The 27762-nt window shown below is 46.7% G+C and overlaps 1 protein-coding gene and 1 long non-coding RNA gene across 2 annotated transcripts in view; both read left to right on the forward strand.

Moving 5' to 3' along the window:
- LOC144149748 (uncharacterized) overlaps positions 1-27762 on the forward strand; it is a 371422-nt gene that overhangs the window by 265400 nt on the left and 78260 nt on the right. The gene's annotated exons all lie outside the window — the stretch shown is intronic.
- Positions 1353-13450, forward strand: LOC144150148 (uncharacterized). The gene is made up of 3 exons (XR_013318438.1): positions 1353-1644; positions 2048-2190; positions 10300-13450. It is a non-coding gene; the product is annotated as an uncharacterized LOC144150148 (long non-coding RNA).

Here is a 27762-nt window from a genome sequence, read left to right on the forward strand (position 1 = left end):
TGCGTGGGCGCGCTAAACCCTACAATCAATCAAAATCGCACAATTCAGTTCGGACGCAAGTGGCGGCGCATCAGTGGAGGCGAAAAAAGAAAAAAAATCACCTGGCGTTCGGAAGAGACAAAGGTTCTCAAATAGCGGGCGCCCAAAAGCTGTCCCCAAGACGCGCTTGCGTTCTTTGCATCGCTCTCGCAATCAGCGCGACTGCCTGTCAGCAGCGGCTCGTTTCCCGATCCGCCCGATCAACTACGACAAACGCCGTGCTAAATTTGTAAATTCCGCGCGTCGTCCACCAAAAATGGATATAGCAGGCAATCCTGAAGCGTTTTCAGCACACGGAAACGATCGGCGCGCGCGTCGGCCGTGCCTGTAAACACGCCGGCGCGCCTGCCCGCACGGCACTGCTTGCGGCCCCAACCGTCCCAGACCACGGCAGCAACAGCTTATCGCATGGCCGCTCTTCGAAATCAATCTGATCGCGGAAAAGAACTTCCGCATTCGAGAAAATGGATGTTAGTGCGGTGAAAAATTGTGCTATGGACTGTAATTCGCAGTTGTAGAGATAGCGGTGGTCAAATATCTACCGCGATGCTAAGATGAAAGTTCCCAACACCAAACCAAGCCGGTTGCGAGCTGTTGGGGAAGCCGCTCTTCTCGCCGCGCACGAGTGCGTTGCGTTTGTGTCAGAAGCGAATGCTTTAACGATATTTCTTTCTGTCTACACTGCTTCTTTTTTTTTATTGTGAAGTTAAGAGTGTGCTAATTTATTTTTGTTGCGCTCATAATCAAGTGACTGCGGTTACCAAACTTGCAATTTCGCGTGCAACATCCAAAACCGCAGTTGGCGATAACCGCGGTTAAAGTTTAGTAACCACGGTTAAACTTAACTGCGGTTACTTTCGCCGTATAACTAGGTTATAAGTTTGCCACCCAACGCCGGTATAAATCCGGCTTAGAGCGAGGGAATCTGCGTAACAAGAGCCCCAGCTCAAAAACGACACTGATATTACATTTGCGTTTCGCTGCGTATCACGCACGTCGTGCAGAATATTGTAATACTTCCAAGTAGAACGTCTTCCCAGACGACTTCTCTGGCCTGCTTGTGCAGTTGACGTCGCAACAAGCAGGCATTTTCGGCTGAATGCGTGCGAAACCAGCCCATGCGTAGCATGCGCTATGCTGGAACGGCCCGACTTCCGGGACGAGCGCTCGAACTTCCGGCGGCCGTGCGCCGGATAAGACCTTAGGCATCCGACTAAAACCCGCCCGCGACCGCCGCCAAATCAGCCTAAACGCACCAAACTATGCTGGCAACGCTGTCGTTTTTGCCTCAAAACGTCTCCAACTTTGGTCTGAAAAATCGAGGGCCTTTGGCCGTGCTGACAACATTGTTTTGCGCATTTCTTGTTGTACGTCCGCGCGGGCCGTGCTTCTCCCTGCTCCTTCGGCACCGTTTCGACTTAGCGGCCGGACGGCCTGTGCGCCTTCGTGGTTTGGAATCGCAGCTTTTACTCCAACTGAAGTTCCTAGGGTCCTACTGAGCCTCACGTCAGTCTGCGCCTCAGCTTCGACGGCGCAAAGTCGGAGACTTCGCTAGCTCGGTTTCGTGGCCGTCAACGTCGGTGGTAGCAACAAGGTCGTGAGGAGGTAAGTGTTTAGACTTGTCACATCGCCCTTTTCATACGGAGAAGAAAACACACATGGTGATGTTGCCTTTAGTGTTCGTGGTAGAAGTGTAGGCTAATTTCAAAGGGGATAAGCTACGTGCCATTTCTTGCGAAAGCACACCCGAAACACACGCTAGTGTCGTAATGTTTTTCTTTTTTAACTTACAGGCTCATATGAGTAACTGTTAGCTAGAATCTTCTGTGGTGTCACTATGCTTACCACTAGTGACAGTTATTACATGGAGGCTTACTACGTTAACAGCCCTAGTAAGCAGAGCAGGGGTTTTATATTGCACGCACAAATGTAAAGCAAGCAATGTTTCGGAGATATTTATTTCGTATCATGTGTCATCGAGACGCCGCTCACTGCGCTTTCGTTACAGGGGCTGATAAATTTCCACCACAGTCCCAGCATGTGTACGAGTCGCTGATCGATGACCTGCTCCGTTTCTAAGAGCCAGACCTACCTCAAGAGACTGCTTGTCCAAGCCTTGGCATACAGGGTGCCACTGTTCTCATTGCGGATGTAAGTGTTTCGCCGAATCTGCGCTCCCGATCCTGTTTTTCGTAGACAGTGCAGTGCAAGTATATTTCTGTTGAGGAGCCACAGTGCAAGTATATTTCTGTTGAGGAGCCACATATATTTGTGGCGCGCGTGCGTGTGTGTGTGTGTGTCGATACGATTTGCACCTGTCCTCACAATTTCTGTTCTAATTAAAAAAAAAAAACTGAATGGAGAATTTTCAGCGTTTGTATGCAGGAGTTGGAAGATGGAATTTATTTCACGGAATGCATGTCATGACTTATTCTGTTGGAGAGAAAGCGCAATAGAGATACTTAATGCTTTCAATGAACAAATACTGTGTAGCATGTGGTGGGCCCACTTAACACACTCACGTTTGATTCCCGACAGTTGGTGTTGAGTGTACGTAATGCAGCTGCTTCTCTTTTTCAATTGCTATAATCACACTACAAGGGTTGCTGAGCATGGTCGTTTTATAGGTTATTGAATTGCTAAAGATTGCAATTTACTAACGTAATTGCACTTCAGCAGAAATTTTCTCAAGCAATGCAAGTGTGGTTTCGAAATTCCAGGAGTCTCGTAGGTAATCAAAGAATAGGTAGCAATCGCTACTTTTCGCTAACACGGGGCACTTCTTGGCCGGTCCCACATCACTAGACGAGAATATTTCTCGCATTGCTCATGCTATAGCCATTGTCCTGAGCCTATTTGTGTACACTGTAGAACGAGAACTAAGGCCTGCCTGCTGCATTTGCGATTGCTGCTATCTTGCTTTGTCCATATCCATTTGTTGCCCCTGGGTTTTCTTCTCTCACACCCCTCCACTGAGTGGTGTCTTCTTCAGGCCTCTCGTTCCTTGGTGGCATTGTCATAGGTGTGAGCAAGCTTTCATGCGACAAAAGGTGCTTTTGAACGAGTAGGTCATGCCAAATTCTTTGATGAAAAATTAATCCTGAAAGCAATGTTTGACTTCGATCTTTACGTACAGGTGCCGTCATAAGTGGAGCACGGGAGCTGCGGCCGAATTGTATCGGAGCGCCTTGTAGCTGCACCGGCGGTAAATGAAAGCACGAGAACACGCACGCGCGCCTGCCGACGGCGATAGCCCATCTGTACTTCTCAAACCACTTTTTTTAACCTGGCTTCAAGCATTGTTCGCAGCATACTGGTCTCAGTGATGGTGCTGATAGCGTACACACGTAAAAATATTTGAACGAAAAACTCACTACAAATTCCCATGACAGCGCGCCGCTTCTCCGGCAGCTGGAAGTGCGCCAGAGACGCTGCCAGAATCATCTCTGCTATCAGCGCCGTCGCCGAGAGCGGCACTGTGCTGTGAGCAATGCTCGAAGCCAAATTTAAAAAGGTGTTTAAGAGGTATAGATGGGCCATCGCCGTCGGCAGGCGCGCATGCGTGTTTTCATCCTTTCATTTACCGCCGGTGCAGCTACACGGCGCTCCGATACAGTTCGGCCACAGCTCCTGTGCTCCAATTACTTATGACGACACCTGTACACAGTCACAGACTGATTTTTTAGATTGTCCAATCATTCAGACACGTCAGTGGCGCTGCCGTCCACCCTATTGTGCCACTGTATAACGACATCTGAAACTTAATATGCTGAAGCCATTCACCACCTGATTTTTCTGACTTTTTGTTTGCCGTGACGAGAGGTTAAAATGGCAATAACCGCAGGATCCCTATTGCTGTTCGCTTTATCCTACAGCTTTCAACTAGAATTTTCATGTACCACCCTCTGCTAACCTCTTTTTTTTTACTTCATATTTTGGCCATGCAGCATATGAAGAAAAGATAAGACGGTAGAAGAGAGAGAAGGGGTACAAAATCACAGGTAGTCAGGAAATTGATGCCCACAACGGAGAAACTTGTGATGCTTCCATGTGAAGGAGGAGAAAGAGCAGGCTCAGAAGAAGTTGTCCAGTGCCAACCTCCTCTGAGCCTGCTCTTTCTCTTCCTTCACATGGAAGCATCACAAGTTACTTCGTTGTGGGCATTTACTGTGCGTTAGATATCTGCTTTTGGCATTTCTTTTTTTGTTCCGACCCTGGTTTCTACGCACGATTATTACCAGTGAGATTTCGTTCTCTGTGTACATTCGTTTTTTCAACTGCTCTCACATTCCCTAGAAAGTTTGAACAATTGGTCAGCTTGTTCATTCATTTAATCTTGCATAACATATTAACTAGAGATGTGCAAACAGGAAATTTCGAACTGTGCATAAAATACAAATAGCAAAAACTGACTGGATTGAATGAATCAAATATATTCGAATACAGATATCTTTTTCATTGTTTATAGAGTTTTTAAAACGAAGTGACAAAAAAAGATAACTTAGGCAGTTGTCAGGACCTGAGGCATTAGAATATTTATGTATCGATAGGAAAATGGTACAAAAAATGGCAAGTAAATGGCAACCACATGCAGCGACGGCAAAACGTAACTCAATGGGTACAGCAAACTGGTAGTGTGGATGACGGTGACAAGCGAAAATGTTTATAACCAGGTTGCTAAGGGAGTCGACAGCAGAAGGCGACGGGCTGACGCCGCCGCTTGCTTCTTGCTGGACAGAAGCAGCCCACAAGTGAGCAGCAGCGACGAACGATGACGACGGAGGGCATTGGCGGCAGTTTGATCATTTCTTTCATTTGTTGCTGTCACTCGTGCTATCTGTTTGGTGTACCCATTGAGTTACAGTTTTCACGTCGCTTCTCGCTGTCACTGCGTGTGGTTGCCCCTTAAAAGATTAAGACAGTATGGCAAGGCAGCGGAATGAAATTTGGCACACCCTGCCGTGGAAAATGCGGTTTCCTCAACATGTTGTGACCAGAGAAATTACACAGTTGGCTACCATTAGTACAAAGTCCGCAACAAAAAAACAGAAGGCACAATAGCGTATTGCTATTGGTCCGCAACAATCTTCTCTTCTTGGTTTTGTTTTGTTGCCTATTCGAATGTGACACAGCTTGCCGTGATAGTTCAGACTTGTGGTGAAAATCGAAGCCTGAAGCTTTCACCACGCAAACTGTTGCACGGAGCTGTGCGCAACAAAGAAGGTTGAGGGGTCGATTTCGGTTTCAAAATCGCCCGTTTTTGCTGACCGCTTGTGGCGTCCACACGCGTATTTCAGCCGTTGTATGTTGCATCTTGCTTTCTTTTTCAGCAGACTATACGGAAATGGTGTTTTCAAGAGGTCGAAATTTTGAATGCAGTTGGCTTTAAGTGCCCGCTTGACTCCTGTGGTTTCGTGTGGCCGTCGACTTTGTTGTAACCGAACGAAGAAGAGGGCACTGGAGATAAATGAGATAGAGCAAGCAGGAAGGCGGAGGAGGAAAGTAAAATGAAAGTGTGAAAGGGAGGGCAGTACACAGAGGCCACGCGAGACATGCTCAGTGGCACCGAGGCGCTGTGAGAAAACGCCAGAGTAGCGTCTGCGTCGTGTGTTCACTGATGACACGATCACTTCCTGAGACACAGCAGCTACAGCTGTCACCGAGAAGACTGCAGTTCGCACTGCGCTCCAATTTTGCATTAGGGAGTATCGTATTCTGGAGCCATCTTTTTTTCTTTGATGATTATTCCTAGCGCAGTGTTCAGAAAAGTTTGCAGTATCTTAGTTTTGTATCATGTTTACTTTTAGCGCACCCATAGCAGATATGCTGCTGCCAATAATCTCAGAATCACACACCGTAAACAGCTCACTGCAATTGAAGAACAAAACACACTTGGTCTGCCGACAGTATTCAGCACATTTATTTTGCATTCCGAGTTTTCGAATGATACTTCAGCTTTATGTGCACAGAGGGCAAAGGTATCATCAGGCTGGACTCCAGTGTGCCAGTGTATTTTTCCAACAATGCTCCAACCATACACAAGAAATCGCTGTTTCTGAACCAAAAGGAAAAAAAACAAGCTGTTCTTTGTTTGCCCGCCGCTTTTCTTGTTTTTTTTTTGTCAGATTCATAGCTTGTTCTATTTCACCCGTTTGGAGAATGCAGAAATTTGTGGATGCTTACCTCAGGTGTCACATACACCTGATGGAACATAGCTCGCACCACATGAAAAAGACAGTGAAAACGTGTCTGTTACCAATGGCTGGTCACACAAAAAGGAACATATAAATGCGGGGCTTTCTTGAAAGAAAACTAGCAGCAAGCCACACAGTCAGCAGCAGCGGCATGACGGAAAAAAGCGCGCTTACCCACCGAAAGACAGCGTACCTAAATAACAATATGTTGTCACCAATACTTAACAAGAGATTAGGTCGAACACTGTAGACAAATCCGCTTGTATGCATTTAAAATTTGCCGCCAATATACCATGCTGAAGCAACTGCTACAAGCACATTCATGCACCATGATTTGCTACAGCGGATTTCGTGTTTTTGTGGATTAATACCATGCTATTTTGGCTTTCTCTATTGCCATTTCACATTTGCTTTCTTTTGAAGCTTAACAAGTACTCAGATCGCAATAATTGTAAGTGGCCGCTAAATTTATCGAAATGTCGATGCTGGTCTGGTAACATTGATGCAAACAAACATTCAAGATGGCGGCGCCCATGTATGCTTACTGCAGTTGAGTTATCGAACCCAAATACCGCTTATTCATTAGTTACGGTCTATATTACGCTGTTTTTGAGCTTACGTGACGCACCCGAAGCCGGAAAAGCTTCAGAGCCTAGTGGTTCTGTACAGTTATCCTGTGTAAAGTACTAATATTAGCCAGTGGAAGAGGCCGAACTGCTTACCGGCGTTGTCGCACGTCCCGTGGCTGTAACTTGGTTGCTTCATTGGGGCTCTTCGATTTACAGTCTCGGACTCACCATGGGTGGTCCGCGGGTAGTCCGAGGATTCCCCGAAGTCATAGGGATACATTGGAAAATCGAATGCCGGACTGCTTCTCGGGGAGTCCGCGGTGAGTCCGAGACTGGAAATCAAAGAGCCCTACTGTTTGCGGTTGCGCCGTTGTTTTTATAGTACTCCTTGGATGTTCAGGCATGATTTGCAGTCAGTGTAACTTGCCTTGTGGCATCGATTTCGTTAAAAACTACGTAGAATGACCGTTACGATGTGCCGATATTCGGATCAAGAACTTGCAGTGACGATGCGATGACGATTGGATGTCTTGCGAGTAACGATTGTTCGAATCAGTTAGTGAGCGAATATTATTCTCTAAACATTTAAATTTGATTAAATCTGATTTTTATGGCGTTAAAATTTACGAGTAAATTAGTGTTAACGTATGATCCTATTGGACCGCGGTAAGGCGAGGGCGACACTCGCAAAAATTGCTCACTGCATCGGTGGCGCAGCTGGCTGTGGTGCGGACGTTCAATGGGCATGTGTAGCGAAAATAAGAAGTTCAACACTGAAAGCGTGCGTAATAGCCGTACATAATAGACAGAACGAGATTGCAATAGACGTTTGCATGTTTTGGAACATGCAGTGAGCACCTTGCTTACACATTGGTTGACTTCCACGACCAAACGAATATGGTGCTTTTTGCTTAAGCTGTCACGTATTACTTCACATGGAGTAACCTGGAATGCTATACTCATACACTGCAGGGTTTCGTTACGTTCCAATGTCCATGCAATTCATCCAATACCAGCACCCCACTGTCGCTTAGCTGAATGCTGGGGAGTGCCACATTTTGTCAGAAAATGTGATGTGTACCTGACTATATCAAAATTTTCCTGTATCCACAGTACAAACGTCAGGAGTTCCTCCACCACAATTTCATCTGGCTAGTCTTACCTTCGAGTGGTGTTGTAGTTGCCAAGGCCAAAATGCATTGGCTAGGAAGCTATACACAAGTTTATGTATCTTGCCTATGCCACTAGTGCATATGCATACAACACATGCTGGCACATATATATACATGCACCAGCATATATGCTTACAGAATGCAATGCATGCCGGATGAGAAAAATTTGTTTACCTAATGTGAATCGATGTGGTAGCGCTCGGAACAGTCACTAAGCACTGCTTAGGGCATGTGTAGCATGCTAAGCACTGCATAGTGACTGTTACTTATCTTGTTTTGTGCAACTAGTTGAGCCACTATTCTGGGTTCAACACTTCATGATGACCTTGGCATTGTTTACTCTGCGAAGTTCTAAAAGCGTGATAATGAGCACTAATATCAGCTGAATTACATGGCCTCTCTCCGTGAAACTATTGGAAGGTGATAAAGGCGATACGCTGCCCTACCACCAGACGATAAGGCCATGTAATCTGGATCCTGACTATATATACCCTAGCCTCCTCCTCTTACTGCCGTTTCTGTGCAGTTACTGCACTCTCCATTGCTTTTTGCAGCAACTGCTGGGCCTAGCATACCCGACGCCCCTGGGCATTGCCTAGAAAAGCTCGTTTGCTCACTTAACATTCTTTCGCTCTGTGAACTTTTGTTATGCCCTGGATACAGTCTAACTGAAGGGAAAATGTTTGGGCGTGTTGGTTCATACTCTCACGAGAAACATAGCGCAGTAAAAACAGAATAAGTCGAGGACGGGACAAGTGCAAGGTTTCAACAAATGCTTTATTGCAGGGCCAGCACATATAAAGACATCTGGCTCGTAAGAGGAGAAAATAAAAAATAAATAAACAACAAAAGATGAGACGAAACCCGCCACATGCCGCCTACACCAGGAAATAAAGCTCTGGCTTTGATAAAGCCACAGACAGTCTACGGACACACTGATCACCAGAACATGCTATCTCACTTGCTTCCACAAGTTTCTCGTCAGCCCAGAGCAGTGATAATGCAAAACAATTGTCTGGTCGTACATGGGATAACAAAGGTTTCCCGATACACACATTTTACAATGGGCAACCAGGTGACTGTTAGTGGGATCAATGTCTTGTTCACAGCCCTGAACAGGCTTTTGGGCTTGTGCAGGTTAACCTGCCTAACGCGTGCGCAGAAACCGGTCTGCTGTAAGCTGGTACGCTCTGGGCATCGTGTTGTCTACAAAATTTCACTCTAATGTGGCAGCGACTATACTGGCCAAACAAGCAGATATTTGAATGTCCATTTAAGAGTACAATAATAAAGCAAGCAGCGTTGCCACTGACGGCCAGCGGGCTACCCATTGTAAAAAGTGCGTATCGGGATACCCATGTTATCCCCTGCACGACGAGATGATTGCTTTGCATTACCACCAGTCTGGACTGACGAAAGAACTTGTGGAAGCGGCTGAGATTGGCATGTTCCGGTGATCAACGCATCAATAGACCATCTTATGGCTTTACGAAAGCTAGAGATTTATTTCTTGGCGTAGGCGGCGCGTGGTGGTTTTTGTCTCATCTTTCATTGTTCGTTTTGATGTTTTCCTTTCTTTCTTTCCTATTATGAGCCAGATGTTTTTATAAGCGCAGGTCCTGCAATAAAGCATTTGTCGAAAGTTAGCTCTTGCCCCAGCCTCACCTTGTCCTTTGTTTCTACTGCACTGTGTTTTCTGTGTGGTCTAACATTGTTACTCTCTTTTTTTCTGTCTTGCACGTCACTTTTTTGTTCCATGCCCATTGACTCCACAGTTTGACAAAATGACAGATGCGGTTCGATAAGGTAGGGCACCTACCAAGCTTGGGCTAAAATTTATCCGTACTACTTGCATCACTACACACCGTCAAAGCCGCCACTGACTCGGGGGAGGAGCCGCACCCCGCTAAGGAGAGGGTGGAGAACAATGGGCGGGATCACGACTGTGCTTACAAGAAGATGTGGACCTCACTAATGTAAGAAAGTCATGAAGTGGTGCAGCTTCTTATGTGCGACAGTTACGAATAAGTAGAATGCCGCTGTTTCTGTTCCACATCATCATTCCTTCCCTCGGTCTTGTCATCCTTGTCATGCTGGCCATGCCATCCAGCAAGATGAAGAGAACACACCTCCCTTCCAAAGGGGCAATGTTATGTCACCCATGCCTCATTGACATGAAGCCTCCATTAAGGAGTGCATGTGTGTTTGCTAATGTATACGTGAAATCGCAGTGTGCCCTGCAATCCTTTAAAAGGAGAAATTGATTTTTTTCCACCTGCAATCCCTTGTCTAACTCTCACTGCACATTTTTTTTTCTTTTGCCAGCAGGGAGCCACAAGCCAGGTAGCAACAAACTTGGTGCAGATTGGTACCACTGGTGTTGTGTCCCTGGAGCGAGCCAAGAACTTCTGTTCGTGGTCAGCGGGGTAGAGTGTCTCATCTGTTTGAGCAGTGGACTGGAGCCATGGCACTTGCAGAGCAACAAGAAGAAAGCGATTGTTGTGGAGCAATTCAGTGACATTTTGTTGCTGATGCCCTGCCAAAGGGCACAAAGAAAAGTTTTACGAAGAGTTACTGACACTGCTAAACTCTTTTCTTTGTGTGTATGTATGGCAGTACTTCGTGGTGCCTTGCATCATTCAGCACTGCATTTTATCATTTTAGCTCTGAAAGAATTTCTAGCTCTGTTATAAGGAATTTTAAGTTTACATTGCTGTCAGCACATATATTTAATGAAGCTTGCTTTCTTTTCCGTACAGCAGTTAAAATTTGTAGGTTAATGCACGGAAGCCATACTTGAGCTATAATGCATACCATAGTTGCAGACTATCAGCTAATTAAACCAGTTGGTGCATTAATGTTGTCTAAGACTTTGCGCACGAAGGCAATTTTGTTTGCCTTCATAAGAAAAACGGCTGCTCTAGAAATGCACACCTCGTGCAACTGTTTTAATGGCAGCGGCGGAGTGAGGAATGAGTTTAAAAAAAATTGAGAGGGGGTTTATGAAAAACAGTTTTGCTCCGACCGACTTTATATACAGTGACCTCCCATGCTCGCCGATGCCAAATGTTTTTTTTTCTCCTTGTTTGGCCTTTTTTAGTTCTTTCCTATGCCAGTGCACCAGCTTGTGCTGCTTGTGATCCCCATTGAAGCATTGTGAGCTGATTGTCCGGCCTGTTGTCAATGGTATTTCGCCTCCTCCTCAGTTTGTTGCACTTATTATGGGCTCATTGACACTGCACCAAGTACATCTGTGGGCTCAACAGTGTGCTTCAGTGAATCGCTTTCTAAATGCGAAAATATTACTTGCTATGTTGCGAAACGCTTGCACCCGGTCGGTGTCCACAGAATGCACATTCGGATATTGTCTGCAAAAAGCGTCCACAACAGCTGACAATTTCCTAATGCATTCCTAACATTCCACGTCACAGAATGGTGCGCACATCCATGGAATTCCATGGATGGTTGTTCCATGGCATGGACCAGAAAGAAATAAACAAGAAGCACTTGGTGTGCACTGGTGCATATACTGCTGCAGAAAAAGAAACATTTGGCACTTGGTCAATTCCGATTTCCTTGCAACACGCTCCGTAAGACGTGCAACACAATAATAAATGTGCATTCAAATAAATTGCTCCCGCAGTCTTTGTTGGCCCTCTGCTTCAGTCGAGGCAGTGCCGCAGCAGCATGGATAGTGATTCTGTAATGAGTGGCTGCACTGAGTGCACTGTCGGGATTGTAGGCTATAGGCGGCATTGGCGGAATGCTCGACAACAAACCGAGCCATAAAAGACGCTGTCGCGCTCTCATCCTGTTAGAATATGATGAGATCCTGTGCAATTTTCTTGCGTTGCACTTTGAGTCAACCCGATGGTTTACTGTTGCATACAGCTGAGCGTGGCCAGCAGCGGCATGGCAAAAGCATTTTCTTTTTGTTTGGTTCTTATCGCTTTGGTATACGGGCATGGCTCAAAAAGATATCACGAAGATAACTATGTGTACGGTTCTCATCGCTGGCCCTGACCAGGGCCAACTCTCGTATACCCAACTTTGCCATTTGTAGGGCTGGCGAGCCACCTTGAGGACTGTGCTACACGAGTGGCACAGTTTATGTGAAAGAGCCGCAGCCCCTGAAGAAGTTAGGATCAACTAGTGCTCCTGCAGCTGGAAAATTGCTATGCTCCCGCGCAAGAATGACGGCATTTCCCTGCTTTAAATGGCCAATTTGGAAATGGTTTGCACAAACTCAAGCGTTTCCTGTCAAATTTCACATGTGCGCAAATGACCGTCACGCCAAAAGAAAGCTTCTCCATGTAGAGCCAAGGTTAGTAAAGGTTATGAATGTTTGAATGAATGGGAATGCTCAAAAATTAATAATGGTAGTCGAGCCAGAAAGTCTGGTACCCGTGTGGTTTAGTTGTATACGTTGACTTTTCCATTGGTGAGAGTCGGGTCTGGACGAGCCATTGTATTCTAGGTGCTAACCGGTGATATACATACTAACTAGAACGGTCGGTTGTTATTGGTACAGGCACTGCATTTCGTGCCAACAGTCACTCTGTGAGCAAAGTGAAGCTGGTGAGGTTGGAGATTGTTTAGCACCACCTGATGGAGTGCGCCGTCCCTACCCAGCAATTTTCAGCACGCTGGCCCTCATTGTCGCTGGCTGCCATGGGAAGGTCGCTATCTATGAAGCCAGCCTGGTTTTAGCCGCAGTGCAGTAAAAAAAAAACAGCGCAGAAGGAAAGATCCTTTCATTCATCCTCTTCACCTGACCATACACATAATCCACATGGATTATATGTGTATTGTTGTTGAAGTGCAGTTGCAGCATGCCAGGATATAATTTTGAATGGGTACATGTTTACCTCTCATGGCCATTGCTATTCTTTCTTTTGCCTATAGTTTTGTTTTGTACACCTCATTGTAACCACACAAATGGCGTGTACAGTGCATTTGTGTAAATAAAATTTATTTACAAGTGCGATTCCTTTTCTTGTGTTGCACCTTTTCAATATAGTTTGTATCTACTTGTCCAAGTGTCAGTCCTACGAGTAACCTTTATCGCCAGGTCCTGCCTAACAGATTAAAATGAAAATATGGCAGCAAAGCAAGTCATCAAACCAACTTTAACAGATTAAAATGAAAATATGGCAGCAAAGCAAGTCATCAAACCTACTTTATTTTTCACTAAGTGCATACAGAAAATTTTCACCGAAGAACTGTCTGTTGGTCTGTACACTAGCTGGCCGGAAAGGCCTCCATGGAAGTATTACAAATTGAAGGAGCTCCCATTCGTAACATGACTGGGACAACAACTCGACCGAAATGTTACAGAGGTGGCACAACTTTGTACTGCTACAAAGAGCGTTGCCTACCTGTCTGCTATTTTTGTCTGAAAAGGCAATATCTGGTGTACACCATGGTTTGCTCACTGTTGAAAACAATACCCCGAATTCTGAAAGGCTGCAATAAAATAACACTGGCCTTTCAAAGCAGCACTAAATTTTTGAGTCTTAATATTATAAAATCTGAAAGTAAAGGTCCTATATTGGTCTATGTAATTGAGCAACCCCGACAGCTGAAACTTATACCCTTTTTGTGTGTGTGGGAAGGGGGGGGAGAGGCTTTGTTCAACTTGTGTGCCGAAGCTGCACATGTACCTCGAAGCACACCATATTGGGGGCTATGGATCAATTTTGACTACTTGGGGACCTTGAAATGTGCAGCAAAATCTCTACACAACGGTTTTCTTTTTTGCCTCTACCAGAAAAATGGCTGCCATGGCTGGGATTGAACCCACATCTTCGATCGTGGCAGTGAAACATCCTAGCCGCTGGGCCGTTACAGTGGGCAGTACATACTGGTTTTAATTTAAACTGGATCTATTTCTTTTTAGCAGAAACGTAATTTAAAACAGAACAAAAAGTGCTTTTGGTAATTTTTGCTTGCATCAAAATACCTGCTAAGGTTCCCTACAGAACGCACAGCTCCTTAAGTTGTATCAAGCGATAGAACACATGGCAGATCCTGAAGACGTTTTTCAGAAGATCGCAAAATAGAGACCCACGATTAAGGCAAATGTGTTATCCAAACTTATATGGACCGAGCTTTCAAAATGTAAGTAGTGAGAAAATGCGATACCCTGGAACACATGAACGCAATAGCCTAGAAACTTCTAACAGCACCTCTAAAGTGAGTGACCTAGCGTAAATTATGCTGTGTTTTTCCTATTTTGATTATGCCTCAGGCAGGGCCACATTTAGTCAGGAAAGCCAGCTTGCAACTGTGACGTCCGGCTGGATATCACAGGTGCCACGCATGTATACCTCAGTTAACGCTATTTTGCTACTATAGAGAGCAAATGGCAGATTTATGCTGTACGCTTCTTCTATCCGAAGTGCAATTTTACCGTTCTAAGTATTCAAAATTTACGAACAGAGCTATAAAAGTTTGCTCTGCCATACAACATGCAATCCTTCAAGCTTCACCACAACGAACGCCTGTTCGTTGTGGTTTTGTGGCTTTTCTGTACGACAACTAAGCCTTGCAAGAAAGCCTAATGCAAGCAACACCTTGAGCAAAGCCAGAGTGGTAACTCTGCTGTACAGTAACTGAAGTGGAATGTTACCTGTGCAAAGTTAATAATGCCGGAAAGAAGTGTCCGGCCAATTGGATGGCATGAACGAGAAATTGAGTTATTAATTGTTGGCTATGCCTCGGTAGCATACTGGTCCTAGTAGGCATGCATAGCAAGGGCCTTATTTCAATGACTGGAGGGGCTGCAGCCCGTCAAATATACTTCTATTCAGAGCATGTTGAAGAACCCACATGTCTCTAAGAAAATGTGTGCCAAACTTTTTTCCCTGCTCCAGTCTCTTATTCACCTTTTTTTTTTTTTCCATTTCTAAATCAATGCACAAACTCTACATGTCAGGTTGTGATTAACCGATTTATCTTTTCTCTCTCTTTGAGCTCTGCTTTCAAAGCTGTAAACACGCTAAATCAATGATATTCAGTCGAACATATTTTATTCCATCTGCAGTCACTTTTTGTATTCGTGTGTGATTTGCGGCACAAAATTTGATATTTGTACACCCCTGCAAAAAGGCGTATCGCAGGAGTAGTAAATCTAATTTCTTTGAAGGAAGTGGAAGTTTTTTTTTCCCCAATCTGAAGCAGCGCACACAGCATGCTTTTTCTGTAAATTACATACCCTCCATTACAGAAAAAAAGAATTTGGCAGTCGTTTGACTTCAGTGTGTGAGTAGTAGCGCTTGAGCGGGGGAAGCACAGTTTGATTATCGTTCTGATTTTTTTTTTTTGTTCAGACTGACGAGTGTGACACTGAGCATTGATATCAGTTGAAATACTTTGCCTGTCCACCCGTGAGACTATTTCGCTTGCAGAGCCAATGCACTGCACGAGTACGAGGCAATAAAGCCGCAAAGGCCGGAACCCGGATATATATATATTGTAAGAAAACTAAGCTTGAGCTCCCCGCTTCTCACAGTCGGCGGCTGTCCTCTTTGCTGTCTTGGTAAATTGACCACTGGTTGTGCTCAGCTCTCTTTTCCCAAACCTTCACGCCTCTACTCCAGTTAAGACGAACTCCATGAATAGGATGAACAACACTTTTGCTTGTTTGCAACATCCACAACGCAAAAACCTCAGCTTAAAACAAATTTCTGGTAATACATATTTTTACGGTTTCCTCGAGTTTGTCTTAACGAGCGTCTACTGTATATATGCTCTACCCTGCTCTCCTTACTGTTGTTCTCTGTGTATCCTGTGCAGCTACAGCCCTTACTAAGTGGGCCCAGATGGAACCCGCTTGTCTTTAGCGTGTGAATGAGACGCAGCATAAGTTGCTCTTCCTTTGGTTTTTTTTTTTTCTTTAAATGGCCAATTTGGAAATGCTTTGCACAAACTCAAGCGTTTCCGTCGGAGGGGTTCGGCTTTTGAGGCACCAGACACGTGCATGAATATCTCGTGGTCAGCCTCCCTAGTGCGTGTGCACTAATAATACCCTGCCCTTGCCAATCCTCGAGTGGGCACATGCCATTCTTCAGCACACTTGCACACAGTTTGTCGTAAGCATGCTAAGCTCGTTGTTAAGTGTGTGATGAGACACCCTTGACTTGACAAGTTTACATCAGCCAAATGACCTAAAGTATTAGGGACCATTTGAAAACGTGCACTTTCGGTAGAAAATTACCCAGGCTGTTTCATTGCAAAGGCTGTAATTGTGTACCCAAATTGATAAACAAAAATAGCGGAAGGAAGCTGTGGTGTAATGGCACATTAAGTTTGTATCAAATGAAGGAGAATAATATGTGAGACCCCTCTTTATCAATCTACTCCAAGGAATGTGCCTTCTTAGATAAGTTCTTTTTGTGTGTGCTCTGGTCGAATGCTTGTGGCCTTTTGTTATTGCTTCTCTCATACATGATGGACATACCCTAAATAAATCAGTTGCAAGTAGCGTACGTCCTGTTAGTTCAATCCTGGGTGATTTGGTATAAAACAGCGCCTCATCCTAACGCCAAATACAAGCATAAAACAGCGCGGCACTTTTCTGCTGTGTATGTCTTTGTACCTACCTTGCTTAAATTAATAAGCGATGCAGGCATCATAGTGGGTAGCACAAGCCACATGCAGTAACTAGAGCTTCTATGTACAGTTAAAATGCCTTGTCCGTTTCCTTGTTCACCCTTCGCACTAACTTAAGATTACATGCTTTTTTAGATTCTTCTAAACGGAACACAAATGCTGGCACACGTCAAATTATGCAACGACTAAAGATCCCACAGGCTAGAATACACTACAAATTCAAACAGACTTGACAAGCTGATACACTCCAAACATACCGAAGCGGAGCTTGCAGGCTCTATTAGAATGAGGTTATTCATAGAAGTCCTGAGTAATTAGTCACTAGGCATATTCCATCACAACTACGAGATAAAAGTGACGGCCGGAAGCACGCCGGCTAATACACGAAGAAGCACAGGCACCAATGTCGAAAGCTTGCAGGGAGCGTAAAGCTCGCCTTCCACTCTCCGATTCCTTGGCACAAACGGGTGGCGGTGCTGCACCAAATGCACCAAGGTGAGCCAACTTCACACAAGGATCGCACGGAGAACACTCAGCAGCAGTTTGATGAAAGCAACCAGCAAGATGGGCACATTTCCGGCGCTGCACTGTGGAGATCGGCTTCTTCTGTAGATCGGCTGATGCGCGATACCCGCTTCTAGGTTCTGAAGTGCTGGGCCGTGCTGGGCAGCATCACAGCAGACCGCAGCGACTAAAACCCACGACCGGAGCCGGTCGTGCTAAAACCCGCCCGCAACACGGTCGTTGTTCCGGGCGCGTTGCAAGTGTTGCCAGCATAGCCATGAGGGGCAGCGTCCAGCGTCGGTCGCGGTCGGAACAAATCAGTGTTGCCAGCACGCGTTTCTCGAGTATGCTGGCAACAACGTCCGGTCGGCGGGCGGGTTTTAGTCGCTTCGAGACCTTAGCGCCGGAGAGCTCGCAGCGCCATCCAGCAACTCTGGTGGAGATCAGTGGACGCTCCTCCGTTCTTGGCGGAAGGATACAGTGAGCGCAGGAGCAACGACGCTTGCAGTGCAGCGTGATCCCTCAGCGCTCCGTGTCTGGTGTAAGAGTATCATCAGTTTTCTTTGCATTTGCTTTCTTGGACGCTGTACCCGAAAGGACTCTTTGCACCATCTGTGTTTCGAGCGTAGCCTCGACGTTGTTTCAGAGGTGGTAACGAACGGCGCGCCAAGGGAGCGCCGCGCCGACGACGGAGGAGGAGCTCCGCACGCAGCGCTTGGACGACGCCGGGCACTGCTCGTGATCACGAGGCGCACGCTCAAGTGCGCTCACGCGGGCTGAATAAATCAGTTCAAGCCCAAACGCTGTCGCAGCTGATTCTCTGCGGCGGTCGCGACAAGGGCAAGAGCATGCTCATCCCGTAACGACAACTGCCAAAGAGTTTCATTTCATTGCTTCCCATCAAGTCATGATCGCAGGAAAGTGTGGTTTGCTGCACCGGCCTTCTGAATGAACCTGTTGCCTAGTGTCCTTAGCGCGGTTTGCCGTTTACCGTGTTAAATGAAGCAAGAGTAGCCGTTTGCCGCTGAAAACGAAAGGATTGCACTCTGCGGTTTCTGCATTCCAGCTTACCGGCTCTGCCGAGTAGCGACATCTGGCGAATTTGTCGCAAAGCAAATGACACAAACGTTTGTTGCCCAGAACTGTTCGCTTACGCTTGAAATGGCTTGAATCTTAGACGTCTTAGATTGAACTCTCACAATACAATATTTTTTTTTAAAGAGCCGTATACTTCTACTGTAGAGCTTAAAAAACCGAAAACATGACGTTGACGCCGCCATCTAGTGGGAAGAATTAGGACCAAGTATTGCATTAACCAGAATTCACGCCACCGCTAAATATTTCGATATAAAATGAGTAAGATATATTGTAATGATTCCGCAGTTACCTATATTACCTTGCCCAAAACGATTTTGAAATCATAAAAGAGCTATGCTAGTTCATAAAGGCATCTGAACCATTGGAAGCGTGGGAAGCTGGAGTAGGGGCGGAAATTTTGCTCGCTCCTTCTAAAAAAAATTGTCATTTATCGTGCTCCTGATCATCATTTAGCAAGAATGTAGTAAACAACATCAACTAAGATTGCTTGCATGAAGCGCAGAGCACAGCGCATTTGCTGTGCCGTAAAGTTCCGGAAGAACGCCCACCCAAATTTAAGTACAGTGATATCAGGCGAAAAATACGAGATGGGCGAAATTTCGGGTCAAGCGCGGAAAGGACGAATAAGTGACCGCATTAACACATGAAGAGACGATTCGGGTTTGTTTTTTTCACTCATCGGCGCTAAAGCCATGGATTTTACGGGGTGGGCGCGCGTCTTTCAGTAAATTGAATATTTCACCCGTAAAAGGGGGAGGGCGTTCACTCGGAACTTTCCGGTAATCTAATCAAAACGCGAGCGTACATTTCGCCGGCGCAGGGGGCTCGCTACTACAGTCGGTAGAAATTCTAGCCTCTGTATCGCTATGTAGCGACGGTTCACCGTCGCTACATAGCGACGGTGAACCGTCACCGTTCAAAAAAGCTCTCGCGCATGCAAGGTCGACTTCCGCAATCACCATCTCCTGTTCAAAGTCCGTAAAGACTGAAAACGTAGCTTAAAAAAAAAAAAGGACGTCGTCGTCTCATGTGCGACCTAGTGTCACTAAATTTATATATAGTGACACTAGTGCGACCCACTCGCTGAAGTATGAAGTAACCATGGTAACGACGACGCTCTAAACCAAACCGCCGCCGTCAAAAATCGCGGACATTCCGGCGGCCAACCATGAAATGAGTGCTTCGCCTCGGACGAGGTCGGACTATGTCGTCATCGCAAGCCGCCGAGCCAACAAATAGTTCTGTCTCGTCGGGGTAATAACTTTTGTTAGCGCGAGCGAATATGCTTACTATTTTTGGGCTTGTTTCTACAAGAACTATAGAGTAGATTTCTGACACAAACAAAAACACTTTGAAATCCATCTCAGGCCCCCTTTAAGGTGTATCAGTATACGCCTTAAGAAGTGTAGCGATTTTTTATAGATCTGTGCAAATCGTCTTTCTTTTGATTTTTCATACTTTTCTGAAGAAGAAAAAAACATGACAGAAACCTGTTTTTATCACGCCCCTCAAAATTTCATCAAAACTTGCATCTCTACGTTGTGCCTGCACTGTTCACAAAAAAAAAAAAAAATGCAGTGTCATTTTACTCACGGAAGGTGGATGACCAGCGGAGCATGGTTGTGCGTTACCGTGGTTAACGGGACTGAGGTCCCTCGGAAATCACAAACGATCACACACTGCGCAAGCAACGCCTAAATTGGTTGGCCACAAACTCCAGCTCAATCCGCGCCGTCGCGCCGGAGAAGCGTTCAGCGGGATTGCATAGTCACGCCGACGTGTTGCGTTTCCGCCTCGCGGTATTCGGGATCCCGCCAGGCGTCGTGCTTACGCTTGGCGTCCATGGCCCGATCATCGCCGGTTGTCTCCATCTGCCGCCTTCGCGCCAATTTCGGCTTCTGCTCAGACAGCCGCTCTTCGAAGACACGCTGTTGCTCCTCGCTGCGCACAACACGGGATAACGGCGCTGTAGGTGATGCATATGGGACGTCACAGCAAATAGACAAGCACAGCGACTCCGCGATGGCGCACAGCTGGCGCGAGAGCGTAAGGGGGCGACAGGTGGCCGAAGACAAAGGGTGTACCGAAGTGAGGAAAATGGCACTGAGCGACTTTTAGCTGTTATTAGTTCTAAACACTCAGTGAGAGATGAAAGCACGTGAATCGAATTAAATTGAACAAGCTGTCACTGTATCACGAACTTCAAAAGCGAGCCTGGAGGGAAAGTGTGTGGAGTTGGAGGGGGAGAGAGGGGTGAGTGTTACATGGCAGGGGGAGAGAGAGACTATCGTCTTTCGACGACATTTGCACTGAAGCGAACAGATACGCGGTGGATATTTATTTTTTGTGCGTGTTAAGCCCGTGGGGCGAATTTCGCTTGCGAATTCGCAACTGCGGCGCCGCTCGTGAACCAGAACGATCTATTCTCGTTGCTGTGGCGAATTTCCAAATATTTGGAACAGTCCAACTGCTCTTGTGAACGCCGCTTAGCATTTGGCAATATGTCGCAGCAGTGAAAATAAGAAAATAAATTGTTTTGCCGCACGGGTGGCGCCGCAACTGCGAATTCGCAGGCGAAATTCGCCACTTGTAAAACGGGCTTTAGCAAGAAGCTTTCATCGCCGAGAAACTTTTCGTGTATACGTTGCGCAGCTTGCGCGGCAGCTACGAATCCAAGCACGTTTACTTGGTGCGTGGTGCAGTACGATCCCAGTCTGTTTTTTTTTTTTTTTCGTTTAGCCTTGAGCACTGCGGCTTTCTTTTAAAGCGAAAGCTGTATTAGCCTAGGTACAAATCTAGAAGACGGCTCGTGGCGTCCATGTGACCTTCAAGCCCAGCCAAGGTCGAGCCAGCGCCTCGTGCGCTTGCGCGGAGTGAAAGCATCTAATCGCGCTTTCGTTCCAAGGGTTATGGGGGTGCGAGAGGGAGTTGGTGGAAAGAGTAAGGGCGTGTGCCATTAGGAAAGAGGCGCTGGGGGCATGCCAGTTCACTGCACGTTCGCACCTAGTCCTATACTAGGGGACAAGTTAAGAACGACAACGGACGTTGCCCCTGCGCCTCATCACCACAGCCGGCTGTTACTCCGCGCGGAGCAAAAAGTGCCTTACTGCGAGTATTTTGAACGTCATGTGAGTCGTTTCCGTGATCTCTTGCGCTTAATCTACTTTTAAATTCCTGCAGCGACTTCAAAAAGACAAGGTGTGAAAAAGACGACGTTACACATTAAGCGCAGTCTCGTTTCAAAACGCGTGCGCGCATATTGACATCCGGGTCTGTCTTTCGGCGGAGTGATTACACTTCCTGAGCTACTGTCGTGCACCGTCTCTTTTTGTCTTCGTTCACTGAGCTCTTTGGGCACGAAAATCGAGCTATCGCCGGACAAACTTAGTTTAACCGCGTTCAACCATGGCAAAATTGTCTCTGCTTCCAAGCAACTTGGCGACAAGAATGGACGTGACCTAAGCTTGCAGCAACGTGAGAAATGCTCTTTGTATACTCTTGCAGATTCTGCGCCTGATGACTGGAGGTCTTCACGCCTTTCATTGCGCATACTCCCTGTACAAGGTCCACCACGAGTAGCGACGAAGTTTCTCCTCCAAGTCTATGCGCCTGACTTCAGATGCTCGGTTTCGCTCCGCATCGACCGACGTCTCCTTCACAGTCTGGGCTACGGTGCGGGCCGCACCTGTCACTCAGACGTCGAGCTCCTGATGGGTTTCGTCATCGTTTTTGTCTTTTGCGCTATTCTGTCGAAGCCACCAATAAAATTAGGTATTGTGATCGTTTATGCGCAGTGAGCATCATTTTTGGTGGGAAGCGTCCCTTTCTGGCCTCCAGCCTACGCCCCTCGCAATACAATTTATGTGAGGCTACGGGCACCATCTAATGTGGTGGTGTGACCAAGACATACCGCCCTCACGAGCACTGGGAGAGAGCGCTGTCCAGCTAGGAACTAGATGAACAACTTTGCCTGGTGAAAGGAGTCTAAGAAGTCGGACGTCCTCAAGAGGTCCTGGAAAGAGAACTCTTCCCCAGTGCTGACTGCTCCAAACAAAGGTGTTCTTACTTTCTCCTCCTCCTCTTTGTCGTTGACTGGCAGAGATCAGTAAGCACTGTCCTTTTTTTGTTTTCGGTTTACTTTTAATAAAAACTCGGAAGTTTACCATCTTACAATGCACCTGAATGACCAATTGCTGCATTCAAAGAAGGTAAGTCGTTGAAGAACGACTGCCCAAGCACGCGATCTGACTCGAAAACGTGGTCCATGTAATATGACAGCGCAGACAACAGAGAGACGAAGACATTGACTACTATATGCCGGCCCGTACGAACGTTGGATTAAGCCGCGTAGAAACCAAAAGGCAATTCACGGGCACGTCCATGTGGTCTTTCTGAAAAATATTTAGTGCCCTGCTGCTATTTGAAGAACGATGACCAGCAAAGCTGTGGTGCCGAGCCTCGACGTGGGCGACGTGAGCATATTGTGAGCATACAATTGTGAGCAACGTGAGCATATTGTGAGCATACAATTGTGAGCAACGTGAGCATATTGTGTGCATACAATTGTGAGCATACAAGTACAAACAAAACAGTTTGTTTGTACTTTACGATTGAGCATACTTTCTGGTTAATTGCCTGAATAAAACTTTCGCGAACTACAGTTTCATCCCAGTAAACAAATATGGGTTTCCCTCCCGTAGAAGCCCATTTATTGACAGCAGACGAGAATTCCACAATATTTACAACTTCATTGTGCGCCATGCAATTTTGAAAAGTAAATAAAACTCGTCGTAATGTTACAGCAGTCTTAGCGGCTAATTGTCCTATAGTTTGTTTTGTGGACTTAGAGCCACTTTTTGTAATGATGATCCCTCCGAAGATGGACGCGCTTCACTGGGCAAGGCTCAATGCGGGAAAGCCATATTATCAACACCGAGCATAGAACGGTCTCCTTAAAGTCGGCTTCAGTTGGGTTAAGAGGTGAAGCCGATTTTTAAAAAATTACACCATATTCCCGAGGGGAACACTGAGGTGATGCAAAGCATCGCGGAGTTCCCTTTATTTTCACTGGCGTTGGTTACCCACACCGCGTGAACGTTGTTGGAAACTCCGCGATGCTTCGCATCACCTCACAGTTCTCCTCTGACAAACGGCTCTGTTAACTGGTGGGCTGATGCTGGCTGAACTTGTGTCAGCCAATCCGCTAGCAGGATTGTCGGTATAGTGCCTAGAATATACTGGCTAGTGTGTCGAGCGGAGTGCTTCGCTATGGGAGAGAGTGGCGCCGTTTGCAATGAAAGCCCACCGATGCCGCCAGATGGCGCAGCTTGGCGAGAGGGTGCTGCCTCAGCAGACGACGCAGTTTTTTCGCTTCGGAAGGCGGAAAGGTGGCCTTGTGCGTGCGTGATTAAAGAGGTTGTGGACGTATTGTTTCTTCGCCGCAATGCACCGTTTATTGTTCTGTGTGGGTACTTGCACATGAAAAACAATCCGTTAGCCCCTCCCAGCAGTTTTGGGCTGATATTGCATCGGTTCTGCATGCGCGCGCGAGCATCCGTGCCGCGCCAAATCGCGGGCTGTGTTCCGGGTTGTTGTTTTCCCGTACCTGACACTAACACCGCTTTGTGTAACTGTAAAACAAGTTGACAATGCCAAAGTGATGGTGAAAATCGACAACGTGCTGAATGCGCCGGTGTGTAAAAGCGGTTACCGCCCAAACAACATGTTTGCCGATTCAGCGGATGCTACGCGGCTTGCAGAATAGGAACGAAGCATCAGAAGAAAATGCAGAGGGCTGAAGCCGGCTGCAGTTGTTTGCGGCGTGGTCTGCGGAAAGTATATTCAGTGCAGTTGTACCGAGTGAATGCTTATACGTGTTTACGCATGAACCGTATCTTCGGTGTTTTACAACCATGCCTCCCCGGGCGATGCGATATTTACGATAATCACTTATTAGGTAGAACACATCGTGCTTATTGGATTGTCAGCAAAGAGGAAACTTAGAAATATTCATGAGCAAAAGACTACAACAAAGTGTCCTAAGCGCACTGCGTCGGATGTCGTTCGTTCTCTCTCCCTCTGCGAGTTGCAATGGGCGCAGCGCACGCCTAATCGGTGAGCCTTGAAAAATTTGGGGCCGGCAATGGAGCACCTGCAATTGAAAAGAGCCCCATACGCCGTCGTTCTGAAGCAGCAAGCGCTAGTAGATCGGATAACGGCGCTGCACACTTGAAACGGCGGCTAATCACGATATTCTATATTCCTGCAGTGGCATTGATATGAAAGTGCCACCTGTACCAGTGGTTTTATTAGGTAACGCTACTGTGGCGCTCAAGACAGTAACTTCGCCAACATTTTCATTAAAAGATGGCAATGTTTGGAACGCCTTTGCTTAGTGTGCAAAGCGGTTGCCACGGCCCTAGTAGCACAAATTGTTGCCGCAACGTTTCTGCCGTGTTGCCAATGTTGCGTAACGTTAGGCAACGTCACACAACGTGGTGACAATGTTGCCGAATGTGGGCCAACGTTGGTCACATTCAGCAACATTCACGCAACGTTTACAAACAGCGTATAGGCAACGTTGCCCGTATGCACGTTTTTCACGTTGCAGCAATGTTGCCAAATGTGGACCAACGTTGGACACATTCAACATCCACGCAACGTTTACAAACAACCGATTGGCAACGTTGCCGGTATGCACATTTTTTCACGTTGCAGAAATGTCGGCAAATGTGGGCCAACGTTGTACGCATTCAACAACATTCACGCAACGTTTACAAACAACGCATAGGCAACGTCGCTGACAGGCACGTCTTCTTGCGTTGCAGCAATGTTGTCAAATGTGGGCCAATGTTGGACACAGTCATGCAACGTTTAAAGACAATGCATGGGCAACGTTGCCCTTTACACGCTTTTTTTCGCGTTGCAGCAATGTTGCCAAATGTTGGTAAATGTCATATTTATGATGTTTAACGATTGTATGGGACGTTACATAAGCTGCCTAAAAATTCAAATGATCCCGTACAGCAGACTTGAATGTTTGCGATGTAGTACACGTAACGTCGGGATACGTTAATTTCGGGAGTGTGGTTAAATGTGATCCACGGTTTCTACATATTTAGCAATGCTCACGAAAAACCCAAAAATAACATTGCCTGTGTGAATGTTTATCTAGGTTGCCGAAATATTGAGGAATGTTGAATGTACAGCAGCTTTCCATTTATTTATTTGTGAAACACCACACTAACCCAAGTTTTGGAGGTATTACGTCGCCTATAAAAGTTCAAATGGTTATGCAGAACGGACGCCTTAGCCGCAGTTCACTGTACCATCGCCTCCTGTACTATTAGCTGCGTATAATACGGCACTTACACACGCGCACGCACGACGCACGCACATAAATGAAATCCCCATCGTCAGCCTGCCCACTGCAGGACGGGGGCCTCTCCCAATACAGGAGGTTCTCGCCGAATGCTACACCAAAGGGGCCAATCTTGTTCTCGTGAATGGATGCCGTTTTCTTAGGCATCGCCTATCTGGTTTAGCCTCTCTGATATCCGCTGATGATATACCACAGGATCAGGCAGCACCCCAGACCGGGGAATATAACAGAACAAAGGGCGGCACCTGCACTTGATTTGAAGTTATTCAGAGGCAGACAGCAGGGCACCCTACATCAATGCGTGATCATTTAGAGATACAGCTCTCAAAAAACTGTAGAATGCATGTGGAGGACTGCCACGCTCAGAAGCGCCAACTACGGGGGGGCAGTGGGGCTCGTGCCCCCGCCGGACGGCTTTACGGGGGGGGCAGCGCCCCCTCCGGCCCCGGCTGAGGATTTTTTTAAGGGCTTGGCTCGGCTCTGCGCCCGTCGACATCGGACTGTTGGCCGTCCTGTCTGCCAACTATTGTTTACAATAGGGATTGGGATCTTGAAAGACAGTTCCGTCCTCCCGATGGGCAGGGGGAAACACAGGGCCGTGTCGCTTTTCTTCACGCTGAGTTAGACGTGCTCAGTGTGCGGATTGTTGACAACAATGTAGCACTGCGATTGGCTATGGTGGCTAGAAGGGTGGCCCTTCTAGCCACCATAGCTTGGCTTCAGCAGCACGCCAGCAAAGCGACATTTTGTCGGGAGCATAGGTCGGCGCACTCACTCGTGAGTACACTCATTTGTACTCATTTGTTCTCAAACTCACTAGGGAGTACGATGATGAGTGAGTACACGCCCAGATTAAAAAAGTGAGTATGATGACGATTGAGTACAGGGGTAAGTCCACTACTCGTGAGTACAGAACTCATGAGTACGCTACTCATGAGTATGAGTGCTCATGAGCATGAGTACTACTCATGAGTATGAGTACTGGTGAGTATGGTACTCATGAGTACACAGTACTCATGATTACAATACTCATGAATACTGTATTTTCGAGTGTTTGCACTCGTGAGTACATGCACTCATGAGTACAGCAGTGCAAACGAGTTATATCACAAACTCAACTCTGGACGCACGTGTACGAGTTTCAGACATTCAGCGGTGGCGCTGTGCTGCTTAACTCTCAAGGATGGTAAAATCAGGCAACGAAAACTGCACCTCCCTGCTTTGCCTGTCCTTGTTTGGCGCTTTTAACGTTTTTCGGCGGTCGCTCGCTAAGGGGTCACGGTGAAAAGGGAAAAACGAGGGGGTTAGGTCCCGGTGGGAAGCGCGGCCACAGTTGCTCTCTTTCTACGGCACCTGTTGATTGGAGCAGTTATTTTTGTTTACAAATGCGCGGCCTGGGAACGCGTAGCTGCTTCGTTCCGCTTGCTTCATTGAAATTTGTTTTAGGGGAAGCGGTGGGGGCTGCTCACAATGCATGCACTACGCGCACCGAAGTCGCTCTTTTCCTGTCTTAAGCAGTTTCCATAGAAGCATGTCATGCTCTGGAGTCGTTTCGCGAGCGGAACCGCTCATTTAAACAGTCGCAGTTTGTTTACGTGATTCGCTTCAAATTGACTGCATGGTTTGTGTCAACCACATGGTTTTATTTGGCTCCCGTTTTGAAACTTTTTGCTCAGGTTTGGTAGGACTATGTCCTCGTGCTGTCCATTTACAAGTGAGCATATAGCCCCAACGTGCAGGTTGTGGGTTGTTAATCGGACATATAAGGCCCAGTCGAACGCGTGTGACGCCTTGTTTCGCCTCGCATATTTTGTCGAACAGCACTGGCATCTTGCTCCTGGAGGAGTGTTTTGCTTTCGAATGGCAACCCGATGCGCTGCTTCTCGCTTATGCCACCGTGTAATGATGAAGCTGACGACGACGGTGAATTTCGGTGGTTGTTCTTCCCCTACCTTCATTTGCTGTTTACTGGCGGGGCGACCACTCCTCGCTAGCAACTCGTGCCGAGTTTAAGCTCGCACTGTGGAAGGCCTCGGGAAAGGGCCGTTTTATATGATGAACGCCAACGCCAGAGGTTGGATTTTTACTTTTAGCTCGCGTCTTGGAACGTCTCGTAAAGCATGTTGCTTGCCCATAACGACGCCACCGCACTTTTTTATCGATAGCTGTCAGCTTCATCAGCGCTTCTCGAA

This window comes from Haemaphysalis longicornis, unplaced genomic scaffold, assembly GCF_048455015.1.
Source record: "Haemaphysalis longicornis isolate Haplotype H1 unplaced genomic scaffold, Haemaphysalis longicornis Haplotype H1 scaffold_8, whole genome shotgun sequence".
In the NCBI taxonomy this organism is placed as follows: Eukaryota; Metazoa; Arthropoda; class Arachnida; order Ixodida; family Ixodidae; genus Haemaphysalis; species Haemaphysalis longicornis.